The sequence below is a fragment of the Mandrillus leucophaeus genome, unplaced genomic scaffold (genome assembly GCF_000951045.1).
Source record: "Mandrillus leucophaeus isolate KB7577 unplaced genomic scaffold, Mleu.le_1.0 Scaffold960, whole genome shotgun sequence".
NCBI lineage: Eukaryota > Metazoa > Chordata > Mammalia > Primates > Cercopithecidae > Mandrillus > Mandrillus leucophaeus.
In genome coordinates, this window is record NW_012110475.1 from 1,145,159 (window position 1) to 1,171,180 (window position 26,022).

Genomic DNA, 26,022 nt, shown 5'->3' on the forward strand with positions numbered 1-26,022 from the left:
TTTGAAGGTGACAAATAGTTTAATGGTAGACCATATATCAGATATAATGACGATAAATGTGTTAGAAAAAGAGTTGGCAAATTGGGATGCAACTCTATTTGTCAAATCATGGTTGAACTGCCATAGTAGTGTGACTGTAGATGCAAGAATTTGGCAAAAATCAATGAAAGCATTCTGCGAAAGAGAACTGGCTGTATAAATTTATTATAAAAATATTGTACATTTTATTATTGCTTGTGAATTATGTGTTGCATAGTCTTGATATCAGTAAAATTAATAAATATATGTACTTAATTCATATGCATATAATTTTTCCAAGAAAACCAGTTGTTTGACATTTACCAGCATACCACCAATCAGGCTTCAATAAGTATCTAACTGGTGCTTGCCTCAGTGATGTCAGTAGACCCAATTTGTCCCTAATGATTTTTCCTACAGACAAACCAAGCAAATAAAAATTGGATAGTAGACAGTAGTCAAATCAGACAGGACACTTGATAATCCTTGGTCACCATAAAGTGATAAGCATCACACCTCTCACAGCTACATCCAACCCAAAGGAGTACTTGGTACAATTAATTACCTTGATACCAGAGATAAAGAAAATTGATAGTCAGGTGGTTGGTACCTGTGTTGATCAGGAAATGAAAAATGCTATGGATTACAAACAACTGTAGAAGCTCAACGACTCAAATAGTTTTCTTTCTTGCTCACCTCACAGTCCAATGTGGTCTAATGAATTGGGGGTAGAGGCTCTGCTCCACACTCACGCACGGACCCAGGCTCCTCCCATTCAGTGGCTACACTATCCCAGGGGTCTTGGGTCCTCATGGGATGTCCTGTGTCAGGTTAACCCACAATGGGAGTGTATGGTGGTTTCAGTGGGCAGTTTTAGGCACTAGATCTGGGAGTTACATGCAACACTTCCAGTCCATATCTCATTAGCCAGAATCCAACTGGCAGTGGGGACTGGAAAAAGGTAATCTTCCCACTTTCCCAGGAAGAAAACAAAACAAGAATTTGTGGACATATGGCACTGCCTCTGCCACTACTTTCCTTTTTCTTCTTTGCCTAGCAAGCTCCCATAAACAGGACATTTTCCCTTCCAAAGTATATGCCAATGAGGATCCTTGATTTAGTCAAACTGTGTGGTAAACTTGAAATGACCTGGATAAACTAATCAATAGTCATCTGTTGCAGACATGCAGGTTTTGGGATGGTCCCCAGATTTTCCTATATACTCATGTTGCTGGGAGATTGTGGGAGGAATAAGATGTGAGGTTAAAAGGACGTTCTTGCTTTCATGTAATTGTTTTTCTACTTTAAGTTTTACAAAATAGTTACTCAAAGTACTTGCACAATTAGTGCATATATCTTTAGGTCAGTGCATTCCTTTATGTTCTTGCAATTTCTTGATTGTTTTTTAAGCTTGATATTTATGTAAGGGTGGGTGGGAGATAAAAAGAGATATTAGAAGTAGATAAAGCATAGAGAATACTAAGGAGAGGTCCAGGAATAGACATGCATCCTGAAGAACATAATTGTGTTGTTACATTTGCAAAATGCAAAGACAAATATTCAAGAACATGAACTAAGGGTAAAGTGCTTGCCTGTGTGTATTGTATGTCTGTGTGTGTGTTGGTGGGTGTGTGAGTGACTTGCTGAACTCTATTTCTGGAGTATGATTCTAAGGGCAGCATAGTAGGAATGTGCTCCTGGAAAGGCATCAAGCAAACAGGCGACCTTCCTCTTCCCAACCTGTGTGCCAATGGTGACATATATGTGAGGGAGGTGCCTCCACATGCCTCTTCCCATCTGCTTCCTAGGTTTTTTTAACAGAATGGAAATGCTGAGAGTCACAGCAAAGCCAGAGCCACTGCTGTCAGTTGGCCCAAGGACACCTGCCCTCATGGTGTTTGGCACAACCCAAGTCACCTACACTTTAATAAGGTCAGCAATCCAGGCCCGTCCACTGCAGGAACTGCACGTGCATTAGAAGGCTATTGTTCCCAGGTGTCTCTCCTTAAGAGCAAAGAAGCCATGAAAGAGAGAAATTTGAGGACCCAGAAAGTGAAGCGTAAGGACTGTTTAGCATCTGATGGGGGCCCTCTTTAGACCCTTGTTTCTGTGGAAAGGCTCCCACCTGTGTAGTCCTTGCCTGCATCTCTCTTCTGGGTCTCTCCTGGCGTAATTTTACCATCTGTCATAGGGAGTATTCTGGGAGAGGCCTTCCTATTCTTGTAACCTGCAGAGGAATGACAGATGAATGTGGGGGAGGGGGAAGCACATGTCCCCCTCTCTGAGTGGGCTTGTGTGACTTCAAGTCAAGCAGAGCTATAATTGCAAATGAGCTTTTGAAAGGAATCTACTCCCAAATGTCAAGGGTTGCATCTTCCTTAACTGTCTTTCTGTTTGCCGTCTACCTTTTTTTCCTGAAATTTGTTTTTGATAAAGGGGAGAATCCTACTCCCCAAAAATAAAAATATTGGGACTAGGTATAGGGGGAGAAGTTGCCTACAAAAGAGCTGCACAAAGGAGTTTTGGGAGGTAAAATCTATATCCTGATTGTGGTGATGATTACCTGACTCCATGCATTTATTAAAACTCATGGAACTCCACAGCCAAAAAGTGACTTACTGTTTATAAACTAAAAAGTATATTTGTAAACACTTCAGACATGTCAATAGGCATTGTAGCTCCCTTTATGAAAATAATAATCATGTGAATTAAAGGGACAAGAAAACATTTATTTAAATCGATTGAATTGTCCTACTCTATCCAATATGGTAGACACTTGCACGTGTGGCGGTTGAGCACTTCAAATGAATAGACCAAATGGAAATAAGTGTAAAATACACACCCATTTCAAGGACTTCATGCAAGAGAGAATGTAAATATCGCATTAACATTTTATATTCATTACATATTGAAATGATAATGCTTTGGATATATGGGATTAAATAATATGTGTTATTAAAATTAATTTTATCTGGTTCTTTTGATTTATTATGGCTACTAGAAAATTGAAAGTTACATTTGTGATTCACACTGTTTCTATTGGACACTGCTGAGCTGATACTATGTACCAGGAATCAGAGAATTATGGAATTAGAAACTAGTATGGAAACTCCCTTGTTTGTATACCCACTCCCCTGCAATTTTATCCTCGTTATCCAAAGTTTGTTCTTAGTTATCAGCTATTTCTTCTCTATGTTCCGTTTTGTTATGGAACTGAGACTTAAAGTATAATCTGTAATCCAATGACTCCTAAATAGTGATATCCCAATCCTACATCTATCTAAACCAGTAGTTTTCCAACCAGGGCTGATGTTGGGCCACCGCCTCCCCAGGGGACATCTGGCAATGTCTGGATACATCTTAATTGTCACAACTTGGGGAATGAGAATATTACTGGCATCTGGTGGACAGAGGCCAGAGATGGTGCTAAGCATCTTACAGTAAGTAGGACAGCCCTTAGAATCGATAACTACTCAGTCTAAAATGTCAATACTGCTGAGGTTGAGAAACACTTGTAAATATTTGTCAGTATCCTCACTGATATAACAAATGTATATTGATAACCTATAATGTAAAACTATGCTAAGTATTTTGAGGAAATCAAAGATAAATTAGATATAGGTCCTACATATACCATATTTACAAAGATAAAATTCACAATTGTTTGAAACAGAGTAGGTGATCAATGATGTCATAATAAGAATGTCATAAGAAGAGATTATGATAAGTGATGGGTAAAAATATGGATGAGTTCTCACTTGCATTCTTTGTTTTTAAAAGCCAACATAATATTTCTAGTTGGATATCCTTAAATCGAACACAGCTAAAACTTAACTCATCAATGTTCCCTATCACCACAAGAAATCGTTTTCTAAGTATATCATTATTCATTTAATTTCCTAGGTTTATCTCTTCTATCTTCTATATTTATTATTAAGATTTTTAAATTAAATTCTGTAATGTAGTTATTATCAATAATTTTGCTCATTTTTCTTTTTGCCCAACTGTGGGCAAACAATTTTAGGAACTTATTGGTGCATTAAAAAGTTTAAATATACAATATGGTCCCAGCAAGTAATTTAGTGAAGGAGGTATGTGAAATGCCAAAATAGGGTGACTACTATGCAGATAGTAAATAACTGTCAAATAAATGACAGGGATAAATATCATAGAAATTCTGGGGAAAATAATATCAATATAAATATATGGAAGCCTAGAGCAATTTGCACTTTATTCTATTTCAGATTCTCATACCTGTATTGCTAAAATAGACTCTTCTACAATTCCTACTCTAAAACCCCCAAGTGTTATTTTTAGTTAAAATTTCCTAAAATATATATTTTATCATGGCATTTCTTCTGCTCCAAAGTCTCCCATCACTTCCTCTTATCTAAGACAAACGTCTAAACTCATCTTCTCACCTTTAAAGGCATTCTACAATTTGACCCAAACCTATCTTCATTTCCCACTATGCCCTAATATGCAAACACCACACCAGCCAGGTTGGCCTATTCGTACGACCCCGGCTCTGTGTTTTTGCAGGCCTCTCCTCTCTTTCCCTTTGTTAATATTAATTCAAGCCATCTTTCCAGGTTCATCTCAAGCTCCTTGAAGCTTTCCCTACCTCTCCAGGGCATGCTCTTTCCCTTCTTTGAATTCCTTTGCACTCATAATAAATACTGTTAAATTTTGAATATTCTTATTCTCTAGAATTTGCGCTTATAATCAATACTGTCTAAGAGTAAATTTTCTTATTCTCTGGGATGAAACAAGCCATGTTGAAATGTCCTTTTGATACTTGAGTTCACTTAACGGAGTCCCTAGAGATACTCAATGTCTATTTGCTGGTCAAAGAAAGAGTTATTGATGTTCTGCAATTGGAAGAATACTACTATGATTCTTCTATCAAAATGGTATATAACTGATTCCTTTAAACAAACAGATCAAAAATCTCTTACATGTAATAAGTGTTATATTTCAAAGCAATTAACTTGAGGACAAAACACATTCTAATTTTCACATGTTTTTAGTACTCCTTTTTAGGAATTTCTTTGAGAGCCTGTAACACATCCTTTAATATATTCAAAGACTATACATCTTCATTCTGTGAAGGTTAACTTGGCTTTTCAAACTGGCATTTAGAGCCAAGTTGGGGGATTAAGATGAGTGAAGCTGGGAATATCATAAGTGATTTAAAAAAGAGGTGCAAGTGGAATCAAGAGACTCAGTTTTCCTGTTGATTTTAAAGTGTCTCTGAAGGCAGTTTTAAATAAATGCTAGAGTTCTGATTTCACTTAGGATGTAGAAATCTATAAAAGATGTCCTTTCAAATCCAATAATGAAAAAAGTTTAAAAAGTTATAAAATAAAAACTTTTCTGAGCCAATCAAAAAGATAAGGTGTCACAGCAACCAATTAAATTGAGTTCCAATGAGTTAGAAGTCCTTCCAAGGTAAGATGAAACACATAAATGGCTTCATCTTTGGCAGAGTATGGGAGGAAGAGGTGAATATAAGTGGGTATAAAGAAATAACCTAAAATGGTACATGCTTAAAGGCCAAGTATAGGTAACTAAACAAGTTAGGTATAGCCAGGGGACCCAGATATAAGGATAATTCATATATACTTGTAATCTCTTTTTCACGTGCTTCCTTAAGACGTTCACAAGAAATATTGAGGGCAGGGAAAAAGACCCAAGGGACACCTGCTTGGTGGCCCAGGTATTCTTGAAACAATTGTACTTTAAGTACAGAGAAACAAATATAAGAGTGACAATATTTTCTCATCAGGAACAATGCAACTACAAAAAGATTTTTAAAGACATGAAGAATGCCAGGAAGGCTAGAAATAAAGGTAAATATGAAATACTTTCTTTTTCTTTCTTCACATTAAAATATAATTAATGTTATAAAGTAAAAATAGTAACACTATATTATGAGGCTTATAACATGTAAAACTAAAATGTGTGACAACACTAGCCCAAATAATAAGAGATAAAAAGAAGGAATTAAGCCTAGAAATCAATAATGAAAACATATCTGGAAGTCCTCAAATATTTGAGAATAAAACAATGCATTTTTAAATAACCGATGGGCCAAAGAGGAAGTCACAAGAAAAGTAGAAAATATTTTGAATTAAGTAAATAAGAACAAAACATCAAAATGTGTGGGACACAGGTAAAGCAGTGCTCAGAGGCAAATTTATAGCATTAAATACCTGTATTAGAAAAAAGGAAGACCCTCAAATCAATAATCTACATCAGAGATCAGTAAACTTTCTCTCTAAAGTTTACTGAGAATGGCCAGATCATCAATATTTGAGGCTTTGTAGATCATATAGTCCCTTTTATAACTACTCAGCACTACATTTTAGTGTGAAAACAGCCATAAACAATGTAGAAACAAATGAGTTTATCTGTGTTTCACTACAACTTTATTAATGGACATGAAATTTGAATTTTATCTAAATTTCACATGCCACAAAATATTATTCTTTTAATTTTTTTCAATCTTGTAAAAATGTAAAAATGATGCTGCAAAATTTAACACAATATCAATCAACATCTCAGCAGAAATTTTTTTGGTAGAAATTGCTAAGTTCATTCTAAAATAGATATGAAAAAGCAAAGGACCTGGTAGAGAATTAATACTATGTAGTTTCAGAGTTTACCATAAAGATATACTGATCAAGATGCTCTGGTATTGGCATGAGGATAGACATAAATCAATGGAATAGTATAGACAGTCCAGAAAGAGAACCAGACATACAATTCCCTTGAGTTTTGACAAGGGCAACTTGGTGATTTATTGAGGAAAGAGAATTTTCAACAAATTATATTCAAATTAGATATTCAGCAAGAAATAAAAAATATATCTCAATCCATATGTCATGTTATAGATATGAACTAACTCAAAATGAATCATAGACTAAGTGTAAGAGCTAAGCTATAAAACATCCATTAGAAGAAAATATAGGAAAAAAATCTTTGTAATCTTTGGTTTGAACATATATTTTTAGATAGGACACAAAAGGCACAAACCATAAAAGAAAAAACTTGAGTAACATCACTTCATCAAAATTAAAATATCTGCTCTGGAAAATACTGTTAAGAAAATGAAAATACAAGACAAAGACTGGGAGAAAATAATTTTCATGTTAAAATATGTACCTGATAAAGAACATGTATCAAGAGTATATGAATAACTGAAAGTAAGAAAAACAATACAACTAAAGGACAGCCAGAAGATTTGAGCAGGCGTTTCATAAAAGAAGAAATACAGGCTGGGTGTAGTGGCTCACATCTGTAATCCCAGCACTTTGGGAGGCTGAAGTGGCAGGGTCATTTGAGCCCAGGAGTTTGAGACCAGCCTGGCAACATAGGGAGTCCTCATGTTTACAAAAATCAAAACAAAAATATTAGCCAGGTGTTGTGGTGAATGCTGGTAGTCCCAGCTACTCCGCAAGCTGAGATGGGGGGATCACTTGAGCCCGGGAAGTCAAGGCTGCAGTGAGCCATGATCATACCACTGCATTCAGTCTGGGCAACAGAGGGAGATCCTGTCTCAAAAAAAAAAAAAAAAGAAAGAAAAGAAACTAGAACAAAAAAGAAGAGAGATACAAAAGGAATATAAACCAATGAAAAGATGCTCGATGACATCAGAAAACTATTAATACAAATTAAAGCCCCTATGAGACACCATTACAACCTATTAAAATGGCTAACATTTAAAAATAGGCCAGGTGTAATGGCTTATGCCTGTAATCCCAGTGCTTTGGGAGGCCAAGATGGGCAGATCATTGAGAGCAGGAGTTCGAGACTAGCCTGGCCAAAGTGGTGAAACCCTACTAAAAATTTAAAACATTAGCCAGATGTAGGGGCGGGCACCTGTAATCCCAGCTACTCAGGAGGCTGAGGCAGGAGAATTGCTTGAACCTGGGAGGCAGAGGATGCGATGAGCCAAGATCACACCACTGCACTCCAGTCTGGGTGACAGAGTGAGACTCCTTCTCAAAAAATAAAATAAAATAAAGTGGCTAACATTTTAAAACTAATAGCTGACAATAGAAAAGACTAGAAAAGATGCAACACATCTGAAACTCTCACACATTGCTGTGCAAAATGTCACAGAAACTTTAGAAAATGGTTTGACAGTTTATTGTAAAGTTAAACCTACACTTAATGTACAACATACAACCCAGCAATGCCACTCCTGAGTATTTAGCCACACACACACAAAATATATATATATGGCTACACAAAGGCCTACCTGCAAAATTTATTCAGAACTGCCAAGAAACAACTACCAACTGATGAGTGGATAAACATATTACTTTACACTCATACAAGGAAATATTACTCAGTGATAAAAAGCAACTAACTTTTGATGCGTGCAACAATGTAGATGAGTCTCAAAAGCATAAAACTAAGTTTTAAAAGACGGATGTAAAGGCTACATACTGCTTGAGTCCATTTACACTACATTCTGCACAAAGCAAAACTATAGGGTCAGGAACCACATCAGTGATTTCTCAGTGCTGGGGAATTGAGGAATGGTTGACTCCAAAGGAGCACGTTTAAATTTTGGGGTGAAGGAAATATTCTCTGTTAATTGTGGTAGTGGTTTCCTAACCATATACACATCTCAAAGTTCATGAAATTAAACTCTTAAAATGATAAATTCTGTGTTATGCAACTTCTACTTCAATAAACCTGGCTTTTAAAAAATAATCTAAGTAGGAATAAAGCATAATTGGAAAAAAAAATACAAACTCAGTGTGCTCAATTTGCATTACCCTTATTTGACTACATTAAAAAGGCAATGTTGACCCAGCATGGTGACTCACACCTGTAATCCGAGCACGCTGGGAGGCCGAGGCAGGCAGATCACTTGAGGTCAGAAGTTCGAGACCAACCTGGCCAACATGGTGAAGCCCCATTTCTACTAAAAATACAAAAGTTAGCCGGCTGTGGTGGCACGCGCCTGTGGTCCCAGCTACTTGGGAGACTGAGGCAGGAGAATCACTTGAACCTGGGAGGCAGAGGCTGCAGTGAGTCAAGATCGCACTACTGCACTCCAGCCTGGGCAACAGAGTGAGACTTCGACTCAAAAACAAAAAATGGCAATGTTTTCCACCGTTCCAATTATGCAACAACTTATGCCTGATCTTGGTCAAGACCCTGATTTTTGGAGATAAGGACAATTGCATTCACCTCAGATCATCGCTGTGAGGACTGAAAGAGATAATGTGTGAAAACAAAACCACTGCACAAGAAAGCACCTGTTTCCTGCTGCTGGAGTCCTATGTCCCAGCTCATACAACTGGGCAATGCTCACAAAAGACTCAGATGTCAAGTAGTGCCTAAAATCAATTTATTATTATACACCAACACAGCCAACTGTGATGGGAGTTTGACAAATGGATTGCTGAATATGAATATGAACGCATAGTGCTAAAACTCTAAATGCTGGCATGGAGGTCTTATTCAAGTTGTGTATATCACTCTTTTGTTACTTGTTATTGCTGAGAAGTATTCCATTGTATAGATACACCACCGTTTGATTGTCCATTCACCAGATGATGGACTTTACCCACTATTTTTATCAGGTTGTTTGTCTTCTTTTATTGAATTTACAAGTTTTTAGTGTACTCTGAATACCAATCTATCAAACGTATGTATTACAAACTGTATTGCAGATACAGTTAGATAAAATGCATAAGTTCTAGTATTCGATAGTATAGTAATCATAGTTAACAATAATGTATTGCACATTCCAAAATAACTAGAAGAATTGTACTGTTCCCAACACAAAGACAAGATAAATGTTTGAGGCAATGGCTATCTCGATTACCCTGATTTGATCATTATACATTGTATATTTGTATCAAAATATCACATGTACCTCCCATATTTCTTAAGCGGCATAAAAATAAAGAGATAAATGAGAGTGAACAATGCAAAATCACATTGTGATATTCTGTGGGGTTTCTCGGCTTCATTATGCCACTAGATATGTTATTGTGTGAGAGGCAACGTGTAAGTTATTTGCTGAGTACATGAAAATAGGCTTATTTTCCTCTTTACAATTTAGAAAGCATTTCACATGTGACATCTAATTTGATTTAGCCTTGGCAAAAGAGACCAGGCGTTGGGGCCAACCACTTCCACAGCAGGGGTTAATCGAGGTTACTTCTTTTAAATTATTACTGATCTCTGTACTAAAAGACAGGCATGAAAGAGAAATTCCCTTAATAACTTACTGATGGGGCAAGAAACGAACTATACGCAAACCATCTTAAACCAGAGTTTCTCAACCTACTTCAAGTCATCTGGGGTGCTTGTTAAATATTCTGAGCTCCCATCCATGACTTACTAATCCAAACCTCTAAAGGCAGTGTATGGTGATCTGCATTATTTTAATAAGCTGTCCCATGAATTTTTTTATAATTATTTTTATTTTTATTTTTATTTTATTATATTGAGACTGAGTTTCACTCTGTTGCCCAGGCCGGAGTGTAATTACAGCTCACTGCAGCCTCATCCTCCTGGGCTCAAGTGATCCTCCTGCCTCAGCCTCCTGAGTAGCTAAGACCATAAGTGTGTGCCACAACAATTGACTAAATTTTTTTATTTTTATTTTTTTATTTTTTGTAGAGACGGGTTCTTGCCATGTTGCCCAGGCTGGTCTTCAACTCCTGAGCTTAAGCGTTCTGCCTGCCTCAGCCTCCCAAAGTGCTGGGATTACAGGCATGAACCACAGTAAGTGGCCAATAATTTTTTATTATTATTGTCCAGCCAGTGGTCATAGGGTGGCTGGCTTTGTACAAGATGATGCTTTAATGTCCTTCTGATGTATTTTTCATGGTCTGCAGTATTCAACTCACTGAGACTGAGGGAATTATTCTGCCAGATGCCTTGAAAGAGTTAATTAAAATAATTGATTGTGAGGCTAAGTTGAGTGCAACTCTCTTTATGAAGCCACTGTGGTCTCTTATTAGTTCCCTTATAGTCTGAGAACCAACACTGACATTGATTTTTTTGTTATTTTTGATTAATTTTTTTCATTCATTAGCCAAAATTAATACAACTAGATTGCGTCAGAACATAAAAATGTTTAGATTTTGAAGGAAAAAGTGAAATCCTTAATCACTGTGACATTGATACACATTCCATCTTTGCACTACATTTCCTCAGTAATACAAAACGAAACACTTTTAGCTCTGTGACTCCTGGAGAGTTAGGCAGCTAAATTTGGTCACCATCTGAGCCAACAGATGAAGTAGTGGAGGACAAAACGAAAGTTTCGAATAAGGCATTCCACGAGGTAAAGCTCGTTGACTACTGAGAAACATAAATAGCCTTGACCCATTTGGCTAACTACACAAGGAAAGAAGGCTGTCATCTGAGGAAGGACCAATGAAGCTGATGTACATTGTCTGAGACTTTTATATTCAAAACAATAAAGAGGCTTGAATGTCAGTCAGCTTTATCTTCACTGTTAGTCTGCACCAGGGAGTCTGCCTTCCTGATATTTGGGACTAAATAATTCTTTGTTGAGGGGGCTGTCCTGTGTGTTATAAAATGTTTAGCAGAACCCCTGGCCTCCACCCATTAGGTGCCCACCCAAGGCCCAGTTAGGACCAACGAAAATGTCTCCAGACATTGCCAAATGTCTCCTGGGGAACAAAGTCATCTTGGTGTGAACCACTGATTTATACCCACTAATTTATTTAATGTTAACTTCTGCGATAAAAATTCTAAAAAATTAAAGGAATTCCCTAAGATATGCTTAAAATAGCTTAAACATATATTTAAATATTTGAAAACCACTCAAGAACTATGTCAAGATCAATGATGCGGTAGCAGCGCTAAGCATTCCTATTTCATGTGAAATGAAACAACTTCCATAATGAGCGGACGCAAATGGTTATCAGTGGTAAGTGAAGTCTAAAACTGTTAAGATTCAAAGCAACATTAGTTTCAGCATCCTAAATGTCTTGCCTCTAAAGCACTAAAACAAGCTTTTACATGCAAAATAGACTCTGATACAATCTAAAAAGTTGGAAAAGGCCATTGTTCTCCTCCTTTTAATGAAATCCCTTGTAATTCAAATATATGAATTTCAGAGCACATTCTGTGTTACCCCGAACTTAACCTCTGTGAACATCAATCCTTCTGTGCCAGGAGTATATTTCTTTACCCATTTCCACTCCATTCCCCAAATCAGTGGAACCAGTGATTTCCCTCCTCATGAACTCACTGTTTCCCAGTTATTTCCCATTAGGCAGTGTGTAAACTAAGTCCCAAAGCCTCAGGTGGTGGCCAAAAGACATAAAACTTCATCAGGTGCAGTGGCACACTCCTGTAATCCCAGCACTTGGGAGGCTGAGGCGGGTGGATCACCTGAGGTCAGGAGTTCCAGACCAGCCTGGCCAACATGGTGAAACCCCGTCTCTACTAAAAGTACAAAAATCAGCCGGGTGTGGTGGTGGGCACCTGTAATCCCAGTTACTTGGGAGGCTGAGTGAGGCAGGAGAATGGCTTGAATCTGGGAGGCAGAGGTTGCAGTGAGCTGAGATCACACCAACACACTCCAACCTGGATGACAGAGAAAAGACTCAGTCTCAAAAACAAAAACAAAAGCAAAAACAAAAACAAAACAAAACAAAATTCATGAAAAGGAGAACGAGATAGAGGGAATAAGAAACATTGGTCGAAACTCCAGGATGAGGGGCAGGAAACGGGACCCTTGGGAATGAAAGCGTAGAACTACCAAGGCCTACTCTTGAAAAATTAAAAAAAAATTATAATAAAGAAAAATACTCATCAGAATACTTTTTCTTGTTGTATAGGTAATGCATACCCATGGTAGGATCTCTGGTGGCTAAAAAAAGAAATGTAAAAAGAAGATACAATTATTTCACCTTTCCGCATAGTATTACCATCCATGTGATATACGTTGTTTGGGTTTGCCTATTTTTGACTTTCATATACACAGAATTCACTGGATATATTCTTTTATGATTTGGTGTTTTCAATCAACATGAAATTTTAAGATTCATCTGTATTGGTGCTTGTAAAAAATTATTTTCACTGCTGTTTAATATTCTACTCTAAGAATATACCACATTTATTTATTTATTCTACTGTTGATTTTGGTTGTTTCTAGCATTACCTATTACAGATAAGCCTTCCACAACTATTTGTATGTGTCCATTGAAGTATATGTTCAAGAGTTTTTCTTAGGGTGAAAATTCTGGATTTTAGGTGATGTGCTTCTCCAAATGACTATACAATGCCAAAACATTTCTTAAATTGTTTTTACCATTGAATTCCTACCAGATCACCATTCTTATCAACACTTGAAATTGATAAACATTTTAATTTTTACCAGTCTGATGGTATGTGATATAGTTTGCCTGTGTCCCCACACAAGTCTCACCTTGAATTGTACTAATCCCCACACGTGAAGGGCAGGGCCAGGTGAAGATAACTGAATCATGGGGTGATTTCCCCCATACTGTTCTGTGTGATAGTGAATAAGTTTCACAAGATCTGATGGTTTTGTAAGTGGGAGTTCCCCTGCACAAGCTCTCTTGCCTGCCACCATGTAAGACATGACTTTGTTCCACATTCACCTTCCACCATGATTGTGAGGCCTCCCCATGAGTCAATTAAACCTCTTTCCTTTATAAATTACTCAGTCTTGGTTATATCTTTATTAGTAGTGTGAGAACAGACTACTACAGTATGAAAAGGTAGCTCATTGTGGTTTTAATTTGCATTTCCGTGATTACTAAATAAGTTGAAATCTCATATTTGAATGAATATTTGTGTTTCCCCTTTGGTCAAAATTTTAGCCATTTTAGATTTCATTATCTTTTCTTTTCCTATTAATTCATGTCTGTTTGTATATGTCCATTCAAAAGATATGAATTCTTTTTCCAGTTATACATATGTTCATGTGGTATGTGAGAGTGTGTCTGTGTGTGTGTGTGTGTGTGTACCAGTTAGTGCTCTGTCTTCTTAAGGTCCTTTACAGCTTATACAGGTATTGAAGCTCAGCTGTAATTTCCAGATTCCAGGTGAAGAGAGGAAGGAGGGGAAACCAAAGGGTCACTCCTGACTGAGGCAGCGCCCTTTAAGGATCTTTCTCAAAATCCCACAGTGCATTTCCACTCATATCCCATGGCCTAGGATTACTCTCAGGACCATAGCCAGACCTATGAAGGCTGGGAGATGGAATCATATAACTAGGCACTACTATTCCTAAAGAAATTCAGGCTCTGTTGCTAAGGAAGAAGGGGAGACTAGATATTGGGTAGCAACTAGTGGCTTCTGCCAAACTGACTGACTTTCCTGATTTTAGCTAATTTTAACAACTGTTGCATAACACTTTTCCTCCCAATAGTTTTAAGATACTTCCTTTGTTATTTATTTACATCTTATATATAACAAACCTATAAGATACTATTCTGTTTCATTTGTCTGTATGTTTTTTCAATACTGGCATGCTGACTTATTTAGTATAATTTATAGTAAGATTTTGCTTGGGGAGCAGGTTAATTCAATATCATTATTTCCTTCCTTCAGTTTTTCTTGGTTATTTTCACTTATTATTTTCTTTTCTGTATAGTGCAAGATCATTTTAATAAATTGCAAAGAAAATTCTTGGCTTTTATTAAAATGCTTTAAATCCTTATTAAGTTTTTCCATCTAGAAATATAAGCTTCTCCATTTATTTAATTCTTAGAATCACAAATTCATGTATGTCTTGTGTATTTCTGATGTAACATTATTTCTACATATTTGATGATTTTCTTGATATTATGAAGAGAGATTTATTTCTTGTATTTTAAATTATCGGTGATATATGTGAAAAATAGATGTGTTTATTGTTTGTTTTTTAAATTTGGAAAACTTTTTCTTTTAGCTTTTATTTTAGGTTTGCGAGTACATGTGAAGGTATAGAGGACTACGTGCTCGCAAACGAGGCGTTCCTGACTATGTGCTCGCAAACGAGACATTTCTGATAAGTCCTGCTCTTGCAAACGAAGCAGGGCATTCCTTCCCTGTAAACAGGGAGGACAAAGGAGCCAGCTGCAAACAGCAGACCCTGGGGGCTTGTTTATGTGTAAACATCTTGAAAATCCAGAAAGTCAGGGAAAGGTCAGAAAAACAACAATGTGTCTTGTGACTTGGCAACATTCCACAAACAACTGTATAAAATAAAGCAGAGCGCCATTCGAGGCGGCTGCCATGTTTGTCTTGTCTTGTGTTGTCTTGTGTGTTCATTCCTTTGTTTAGGAAACACGCGGACCCCAACAGAAGGTTTGTTACACAGGTAAACACGTGTCATGGGGATTTGTTGTACATATTATTTCATCATCCAGGTATTAAGCCCAGTACCCAGTAGGTATGTTTTCTGCTCCTCTCCCTCCTCCCACCCTCCACCCTCAAGTAGAGCCCAGTGTCTGTTGTTTCCTTCTTTGTTAAACTTGGATAGCTTTTTTAAGGACTCAAAACAATTTTACTGTGTTATGGTTTCTTGGATTTTTGGTTTAACTTTTGGATTAATTTTTATATGTATATATCTATGACTGCACATTGTATAACACATGTGTATATAATTTGATAATACAAATAATTGCTTCTTCAAATAAACTTGTTTTATTAGTTTATATTTTTCCTATTTCGGAACCCTGGATACAAAGTCTTACATTTCTGCTACTCTTTGATTTCCTTCTGTGTTTTATTTATATTTTTCTTTTCTAGAAATGATGTTATTCAGTAACTTACATTAGTATTTTCTCTTTTATCAAGTCTTACTTTTCTTCAAATACTTTAAGTTCTAGGGTACATGTGCACAACATGCAGGTTTGTTAAATAGGTATACATACATATGCCATGTTAGTTTGCTGCACCCATTATCTTGTCATTTACATTAGGTATTTCTCCTAATGCTATCCCTCCCCCAGCCCCCAACCCCATGACAGGCCCCAGGCTGTGATGTTCCCCTTCCTGTGTCCAAGTGTTCTCATTGTTCAATTCCCACCTATAAGTGAGAACATGCAGTGTTTGGTTTTCTATTCTTGTGAATAGTTTGCTCAGAATGATGGTTTCCAGCTTCATCCATGTCCCTGCAAAGGTCATGAATGTATCCTTTTCTATGGCTGCATAGTATTCCATGGTGTATATGTGCCACATTTTCTTAATCCAGTCTATCATTGATGGACATTTGGACTGGTTTCAAATCTTTGCTATTGTGAATAGTGCCGCAACAAACATATGTGTGCATGTGTCTTTATAGTAGCATGGCTTATAATCATTTGGGTATATACCCAGTAATGGGATCGGTGGGTCAAATGGTATTTCTAGTTCTAGATCCTTAAGGAATTGCCACACTGTCTTCCACAATGGTTGAACTATTGTATAGTTTACAATCCTACCAACAGTGTAAAAGCATTCTTCTTTCTCCACATCCTCTCCAGCATATGTTGTTTCCTGACGTTTTAATGATTGCCATTCTAACTGGTGTGAGGTGGTATCTCATTGTGGTTTTGATTTGCATTTCTCTGATGACCAGTGATGATGAGCATTTTTTCATGTGTCTGTTGGCTGCATAAATGTCTTCTTTTGAGAAGTGTCTGTTCATATCCTTTGCCCACTTTTTGATGGGGTTGTGCATTCTTTTCTTGTAAATTTAAGTTCTTTATAGATTCTGGATATTAGCCCTTTGTCAGATGGGTGGATTGCAAAAATTTTCTCCCATTCTGTAGGTTGCCTGTTCACTCTGATGACAGTTTCTTTTGCTATGCAGAAGCTCTTTAGTTTAATTACATCCCATTTGTCAATTTTGGCTTTTGTTGTCATTGCTTTTTGTGTTTTGGTGATGAAGTCCTTGCCGACACCTATGTCCTGAATGGTATTGCCTAGGTTTTCTTCTAGGGTTTTTATGGTTTTAGATCTAACATTTAAGTCTTTAATCCATCTTGAATTAATTTTTGTATAAGATGTAAGGAAGGGATCCAGTTTCAGCTTTCTACATATGACTAGCCAGTTTTCCCAGCACCATTTATTAAATAGGGAATTCTTTCCCCATTTCTTGTTTTTGTCAGGTTTGTCAAAGATCAGATGGTTGTAGATGTGTGATGTTATTTCTGCAGCCTCTGTTCTGTTCCATTGGTCTATATCTCTGTTTTGGTATCAGCACCATGCTGTTTTGGTTACTGTAACCTTGTAGTATAGTTTGAAGTCAGGTAGCGTGATGCCTCCAGCTTTGTTATTTTTGCTTGGGATTGTCTTGGCGATGTGGGCTCTTTTTTGGTTCCATATGAACTTTAAAGTAGTCTTTTCCAATTCTGTGAAGAAAGTCATTGGTAGTTTGATGAGGATGGCATTGAATCTATAAATTACCTTGGGCAGTATGGCCATTATGATGATATTGATTCTTTCTATCCATGAGCATGGAATGTTCTTCCATTTGTAGTGTCCTCCTCTATTTCATTGAGCAGTGGTTTGTAGTTCTTCTTGAAGAGGTACTTCATATCCCTTGTAAGCTGGATTCCTAGGTATTTTATTCTATTTGTAGCAATTGTGAATGGCAGTTCACTCATGATTTGGCTCTCTGTCTGTTAATGATGTATAGAAATGCTTGTGATTTTTGCACATTGATTTTGTATCCTGAGACTTTGCTGAAGTTGCTTATCAGCTTAAAGAGATTTTGGGCTGAGATGATAAAAATTAGATGTATTTTTATACATTTGTTCATACCCATTCACTTTACTTTCTCTCCTATGCATTCTGAAAGAGTGCCCATGATTTATTTTGGGTAATTTGCATATCCCACAAGTAATTATAACTTTTTCCTCTTTCTTGAAAAATAGTTAAGTTTTATGAATTAATGCATTGGCCATATCTTGCAGAATACCGTAAATCAATCATTATGATAGTGTGCTCATTACTCTAGGACCTGATTTTAGTAACCATGGCTCTAGTTTGTGCTGTTAAATATGCTGCTGCCTGTTGCTTTGAGAAAAACTTTATGTTTTTGAGAAGTATGCTTCCATTCCTCTTTCTTTTTAAAAAACAAATGTTTTTTGAATTTAATTGCATGTCTGTTCCTATATACAGATAAATTTTTCTGATATGACTTATTAAACATGTTATATTATTTTAAACTCTGACGGTGTTTTTGGTTGCAGTATATTATTTTACTACCTGTTGAAAATATAGTTTTCTAATAGTTTGGTGGGACTTTTGTAGAAATTTTTGAGCTATCAGTTAACTTCAGTCAATAGTTATATTTGTGTGTGTGAGAAGGAAAGAAGGAATGGGCAAAGGGAAGAAAAGAGAGAATCGGAGGAAGATGTTTCAGGATTCATTAACAGAATTGTTCTGACTTAATAAAATAAATTGGGTTAATCTAACTTGGTCTGCATTTTTCTATGTTCTTAGATTCTTTATGAAAAATAGGAAGTACATCCCTGAGGATTTGAAAAAAAGTTCATCTAAAAATAATTCGTTCCCAAATTGTTCTGGGAGGTAATGCTTTGATAATGTTTTAAGAGTGTCTAAGGTAATTGAATTGTTTGGGATTTCTACTTTTTCTAATGTTAGTTTTAACAATACACATTTTCTAGCAGCACATTTTAGCCTAGGCCCAAATCCCCCTCCTTTTTCTCCTTGTAGTTTACTTCTCTTTTTATTGTTATCTACAATTGTCCTCTTCTCTTGGTCAACTGCATACAGAAGTCTACCTTAATTTTCTCCTATCCTCCTGACCCTGTGGTTTCTCAATAACTTTTACAGCATGTAAAATGGAAGTAACAATGGAAGTAAGAAACTGGAAGTAAACTATATTTGCTTGACATTCTCATTTCTTTTTTATCCTTACCTCTGTCTTTTGGTACCCTATTGGTAAGAACAATATCATCAAAGTTTCAAGCTGAATCTAAACTTTTGGTGGTATCCAGGACTAAGGTTAGAATTGATCCGTGTATCATGGGACAAACAGATTTACTCGAGATCCTGGGTTTTTCATTATACATATTGGGCTGTGTTCCATACTCAACACACACAGACACACACTCACACAATTCAAATTTCAAATTTTAATCTAACCGGTTGTAGCCATAACTGATTCAGGCACTTCTCTCCCCATTTGCTCTTCCTTCTTTCTCCAAGGAATCACTGTATACCTCAGAACTAGTTTGAAAAGCTAAGAAAAGGAGTATAGTGAAGAAGAAAACAATGGTAAGCTTTGTGGAATATCAGTCGTGTTGAAGAGAGGCAGGGGGTATAAAATTGGGAAGGGAGGAGAATAAAAATTCCTGTTGCCTCCAGGTCTTCCAAAAGTGGCAGCTATTTGGAGACTCTTTTTTAAAATGTAAGGGAAATAGGTAGAGGTGTGACAACACCTATGCATCAGAGTCACTTGTGGAAATATATATAAATACATACATATATGTCTCTCTAGCTAGCTGGCTAGATTGATACAGCTACAGGTAGGTCTATATAGCTGTAGAGAGGTCTATGTATTCTGAGTCCAGTGATCTGGTGTGTAGCTCTGGAATCTACATTTCTGAAAGTACCCGACAGGCGCAACTAATGAGAACTGCTACAAAATAAGCATTCTGGGATAGAATCCAAGCCCTACTCTTTCTTTTAACCTTAGAATGTTCAAAAAGTTATTTTTTTCACCCACTCAAAACTTAAAATTCAGTGGTTTCAAGTATATTTACAGAGTTGAACAACTATCACCAAAATCAATTTTAGATAATTTCCATTGCCCCAAAAAGAAACCCCATATCTCTTAGTCATCACCTCCCCAATTTCCCCTCCCTTCCTTCAGGACTAAGCAACCACTAATCTACTTTATGTTTCTATAAATTTGCCTATTCTGCCCTTTTAATGTAAGTTTAATCATACATTATGGGGTATTTTGTAACTAATTTCTTTCACGTCACATGTTTTCAGGGTTCATCCATGTTGTAGCATGCATCAATACTTCATATTTTTTATTATCAAATAATATTTCATGTGTGTGTTTATGTACAACATTTTCTTTATACATTCATTCATCAGTTGATGGACATTTGACTTTTTCCCATTTGACTATTATAAATAAGGCTGCTATGAATATTCATGCACAAATGTTTATGTGGACATGTGTTTTTATTTCTCTTGGGTGTACAGCTAGGAGTGGAATTGCCAGATTGTATGACAACTCTGTGTTTGACCTTTTAAGGAACTATCAGACTCTTCTCCACAGTAGCTGCATCACTGAGACTCCCGCAGCTGTGTATGGGGTTATCTCCAGCTCTTGACATAGTATCTGATGCACAGAACGTTCTCAAAAAGTATTTGTTGAAGGCCAGAAGCAAAGGAAGGACAGGGGAATCAACATTCATAAGTGAGTGCTGACTGTGAAAGAGTTGAGTTTAGAGAGAATCCTGATCATGGCTTCCCCAGCATAGGATAGGCGACAGGCCACAGCACTGGCTCCAGGAATGACATAATGGCTTCGTGCATGCCATCCTGCTCTGATTCAAATTATACTTTTTATCTTAAATCTTCAGCTTTCTGCTTATGTTTCTTGTGATCATACCTGATATAGGTAAGCAGGAATGTTCAGGCCTCTTGGAATTCTTGTTGTCCCAATAATTCCTAACACAGAAAGTCTCTCTCTCTCTCTCTCTCTCTCTCTCTCTCTCTCCCCACCCCACTCCCCCATCACACACATACATACACACACTGTGATTGTATCAGTCCATTTTTGTATTCCTACAGAGTAATACTTGAGGTAAGATAATTTATAAAGAAAAGAGGTCTATTGGGCTCATGGTTCTGCAGGCTGTACAAGCATGCCCTCAGCCTCTGCACTGGTGAGGCCTCAGAAAGCTTTCACTCACGGCAGAAGGTGAAGGGTAGCTGGCATCACATGATGAGAGGGAAAGGAAGCGAGAAAGCAGGAGGTGTCAGGCTCTCCAACAAGATCTCTCAGAAAACTCACTCATCACCATAAGGACAACACAAAGCCATTCATGACAGATCCACCCTCATGACCCAAACACCTCCCACTAGGCCCCACCTCCAACATCAGGGATCCCATTTCAACATGAGATTTGGAGGAAACAAATAACCAAACTGTATCGGTAATAAAAGTTGTTGAGCCCATGGAGATGTAGGAATGCAGCGAGAAGCGAACATGGGAGCAACATGGCCCTGTCTGGGTGCTCTGCTTCCTCTGAGGCCCATTCCAGGGTAGATAGCTGACATCTCTCCCTCCCCTTGGTCTAGCCTTGGATTGGACTGGGAGGCCAGAGCTTCACTGATATGGTTTGGCTGTGTCCCCACCCAAGTCTCTTCTTGAATTGTAGGAGCCACTGGGTGGGAGATAATTGAATCATGGGGGCGGGTCTTTCCCATGCTATTCTTGTGATAGTGAATAAGTCTCATGAGATCTGATGGTTTTATAAAGGGGAGTTTCCCTGCACAAACTCCTTTCTCTTTTCTGCCACCATGTAAGATCTGCCTTTCACCTTCCGCCATGATTGTGAGGCCTCCTCAGCCACGTGGAACTGTGGGTCCATGAAACCTCTTTCTTTTGTAAATTGCCCAATCTCAGGTATGTCTTTATCAGCAGCGTGAAAACAGACTCATACACTCGCTTATGTCTCATTAGGAGAAAACTGGATGCCAGGAAAACAGCTACCAGCAGCTTTATGTTTTATCACACAGATTCTCATACCCCCCGCAAAGGACAGTATGTCTATATGACAGCCCCTAATTACATCAGATCATAAGTTAGAGTGACAGTGGAGAGTGGGCCTGACCTATTCAGCCACAAACAATGAGGACCAGCCCTGAAGTGGTGATGTGCCAGCTCCTCTGGGATGGGATGTCACTGGGAATGCAGATTTGAATTCCCACCTCTGAATTGTTTTTACTCACAGTTCTTTTGACATCAAAGGTGTGAAGTTTTTCCTCACACCAATCAATTCTCCAACTCTCTGGACACCAACTAGGTTTCCTACAACTCAATTCAACTCTGACACTAACTACCTGGAGTTACGACAGGCCCCACAAGTAAAAGGCTTGGTGCCATGAGACTGCCTACTCCCTAACCCCCCACCATACTTCAGATGCCGATTTCAAGTCTAAGTCACCCATGCTTCTGACCAACCAGCTACAAAGTCAGAGGCTGCTCACAACTCCCTCCTCAGGCTTGAAATTTTGCTAGAGTGGCTCACAAAACCCAGGGAAACACTTTACTCACATGTACCTGTTTATTATAAAGTATACAACTCAGGAACAGCCAAATGGAAGTGCCACCCAGAGCCAGGGATGAGGGAGGGGTGCAGAGCTTCCATGACCTCTCAGGCATGGCACTCTCCCAGCACCTCTGTGTGTTCACCAACCTGGACGCTCTCTGAACTCTGTTGTTTAGGATTTTTACAGAGGTTCCATTACATGGCTTGATTGCCTAAACCATTGGCCATGAGTGATTAACTCAATCCCCAGCCATTCTCCCTTCCCTGGAGCTCAGGAGGTGGGGCTGAAAGTGCCAACCTGCAAAGCATGTGGTTGGCTCCTCTGGCAACCAGTCCCCATCCTAAAGCCATTTAAGGACCCCAGCCACCAGCCATCTCATTAACATATTAAAATCAGATAAAGGGGCTTCTTGTAAGTAACAACAACAAAAAAATGTTCTTCTCCCCTCCATCACTCAGCAAATTACAAGAGTTTCAGGAGCTCTGTGCCAGGAACTAGGGACAAGGACCTATTACATTTCTTTTTTTTTTTTTTTTTACTGTATCCCAGCCACCCTTGCTGGAACTCCAGGCTCATCTCTCTCCATTACCTTCCCAATATTCCACCATCCAGCATTACCCAGTGGTTTCCAGTTTCTGCTGTCCCTGCCTGCAACCCTGTCTCCATCACCACCATCTAATGGGTCTGTCTCAGTTCTTAGCTTAGACCCTTCACTTCCTCCTGAGGTTTCTTCCTTTTCCCAAGGTCTGGCCTAGAATCTGCTCTTAGGTGTCATGCATCAGTCTCTGTTTCACTTGGTCGAGCTGCATTGCATTTGCTGGTTTATCTGCCTTCCTCCCTAGATGGAAAGTTCCATGGTGGGCAGGGACCTGATGGTGGTTGGTCATCATTATATCCTCAGTGCCTAGCAGAGTGCATACCACCTGGTAGGAATTCAGTAACTATTTGTTGAATGAATGAATGATGTTCTTTTCCAGTTAAAAACAGACTGAGGGCATCAAATCTATTGGAAACACCAGCAAATGCCCTCACAGAACCCAGAGGAGAAAATAGCAGACCCCTGTGTCACAAGTGTCACATTCAGACCTCCATAAATAAAGGATCCTTCACATCTGGGACTAATCAGACCAAAGAGAAGTTTTCTGTTTTCATAAATGAAAAACTGTCCAAATGGTTTATTGCCATAAATAGGCTAAATTAGATGTTGCCCCTTATATTAGTTTGTTTTCACATGGCTATAAAGAATTGCCCAATTACTGTGTAATTTACAAACGAAAGAGGTTTAATTGCCTCCCAGTTATGTATGGCAGGGAGACCTCAGGACACTTACAAACATGGTGGAAGGTGAAGGGAAAGCAAGCACCTTCTTCACATGGCAGCAGGAGAGAGAGCAGTGAGTGAAGGGGGAAGAGCCCTTCGTAAAACCATCAGAGCTCGTGAGAACTCACTCACTATCATGAGAACAGCATGGGGGAAACTGCCTCCAAGATCCAATCACCTCCCACCAGGCCCATCCCTTGACAAGTGGAGATTACAATTCGAGATGAGATTTGGGTGGGGACACAGAGTCAAACTGCATCAACCCTGGAGTGCCACAGATAGGTCACATGTGTGGTATTGGTCCCTTCAGTTCCTAGGGTGGTGCAGGAGGAGAAGACGAGAGAAGCCTGGATCCAGACCTCTATAAATGAAGGAGCCTTTATTTATAGAGGTCAGAATATGACACTCGTGACACAGGGGTCTGCTATTTTCTCCTCTGGGTTCTGTGATGGCACTTGCTGGTGTTTTTCAATAGATTTGATGCTCTCAGTCTGCTTTTAACTAGAAAAAAACATAATTCATTCATTCAACAAATACTTACTGAATTCCTTATTGAAGAGGGGATATGCCTGGGGTAACTGAACCCCCATCCCAAGGCCACTGGCCATGTACAGCCTCATCTATTTGCCCCAGCATGTCCTGCGAATGTTAGCATGGGGCATCTGGGGTGGGTTTGCGCAAGCTTGCGAACACCGATGGCCACTATGTCAGCAAATAATCTGTGTTGTTATTATTTCTTATTATTTTTAGCCATTAGTACTTCTTAAATATATATTTCTTTAGGCAGGAAGTCAAGGAAAGCACTGTATTTTCAGGCTCTGCAGAACCTAGCAGCGGTCCTGTCCCCCGGGAGACTGGGGCCTTTTCCAATTTCTAAAAAAGGAGAGAAAGGGAGCACCTATTAGTAGCAGTAGTATGACTCTTAGACAGTTTAACAGGACATTTAGTGGTAGAATTTGTAGTGGTAATTGTGAAGAATAGTAATTAGTAGTAGTAGAAGTAGAAATGGTACTAGTAGTAACCATCTTTCCAAGGCAAAAAATAGATAGGATTAAATATTAGTGTTAGTCAGGGTTCTCTAGAGGGACAGAACTAACAGGATAGCTGTACATATAAAGGGGAATTTATCAAGGAGTACTGACTCACACAATCACAAGGTCAGGTCCCACAGTAGGCCATCTGCAAGCTGAGGAGCAAGGAAGCCAGTTCCAGCCGCAAAGCTGAAGAACCTGGAGTCCGATGTTTGAGGGCAGGAAGTATCCAGCAGGAGAGAAAGATGTAGGCCAGAAAACGAAGCCAGTCTAGTCTTCCCACATTCTTCTGCCTGCTTACATTCTAGACTTGCTGGAAGCTGATTAGATGGTGCCCCCCAGGTTGAGGATGGTCTGCCTTTCCCAGTCCACTGACTCAAATGTTAATCTCCTTTGGCAGCACCCCCACAGACACACTCAGGAACAGTACTTTGCATCCTTCAATCAAGTTAACACTCAATATTAACCATCACAATGTCTAATCTTATATTTTCCATATGTGGGCCCCCAAGAGGTGAGAGGCCAAAGCTGGAAGCAACCAGGTACAAAGAAGAAGTTTTGTTTAAAATGTAAAGAAAACATTTTAGAATATTGTGCTTCATCCTAAAAAACCCATGCAAAACTTACTTGCTACTTCATAATATTTGTGCGTCTCTCTTATCTCCTCACCCCGCAAAAGCTGTGAGTTATAAATGTACTCCCAGGGCTGGGCACGGTGGCTCATGCCTGTAATCCCAACACTTTGGGATGCCAAGGCAGACGGATGCCCTGAGATCAGGGGTTCCAGAAAAACTTGGCCAACATGGTGAAACCCCGTCTCTACTGGAAATACAAAAGTTAGCTGGGCATGGCAGCGGGTGCCTGTAATTCCAGCTACTTGGGAGACTGAGGCAGGAGAATTGCTTGAACCTGGGAGGCAGAGGTTGCAATGAGCTGAGATCATGCCATTGCACTGCAGTCTGGGTGACAAGAGCGAAACTCCGTATCAAAAAAAAAAAAAAATGTACTCCTGGAACATGGGCCAAGTTCATCCTGGGACTTCGTGACAATCCCTCCTGCCCCCTCCTGCCCAAGCCTTCAGGGGCTGCACATTCCTCAGCTAAAAAACGATCACTGCCTGTTGGCCCAACTTGATTCTTACATAGTTTCTTCTCTGGATGGTATGAAATACAAGACAAACCACAGAAGTTCTAAGTTAACAGAGAAAATGGTGAAGGAGACCAAAAAGAAAGAGAACTTATAATTATTGTCATTATTTTGAAGTGAATAGGAATAGGAGCTTTCTCCAGGCTGGGATGACAGCATTCGGGGGATGCAGCTGGCCTCCCGGTATCTCACTGCAGTTTCAGAATGGTAGGGAACACTAGCCCTGATGACA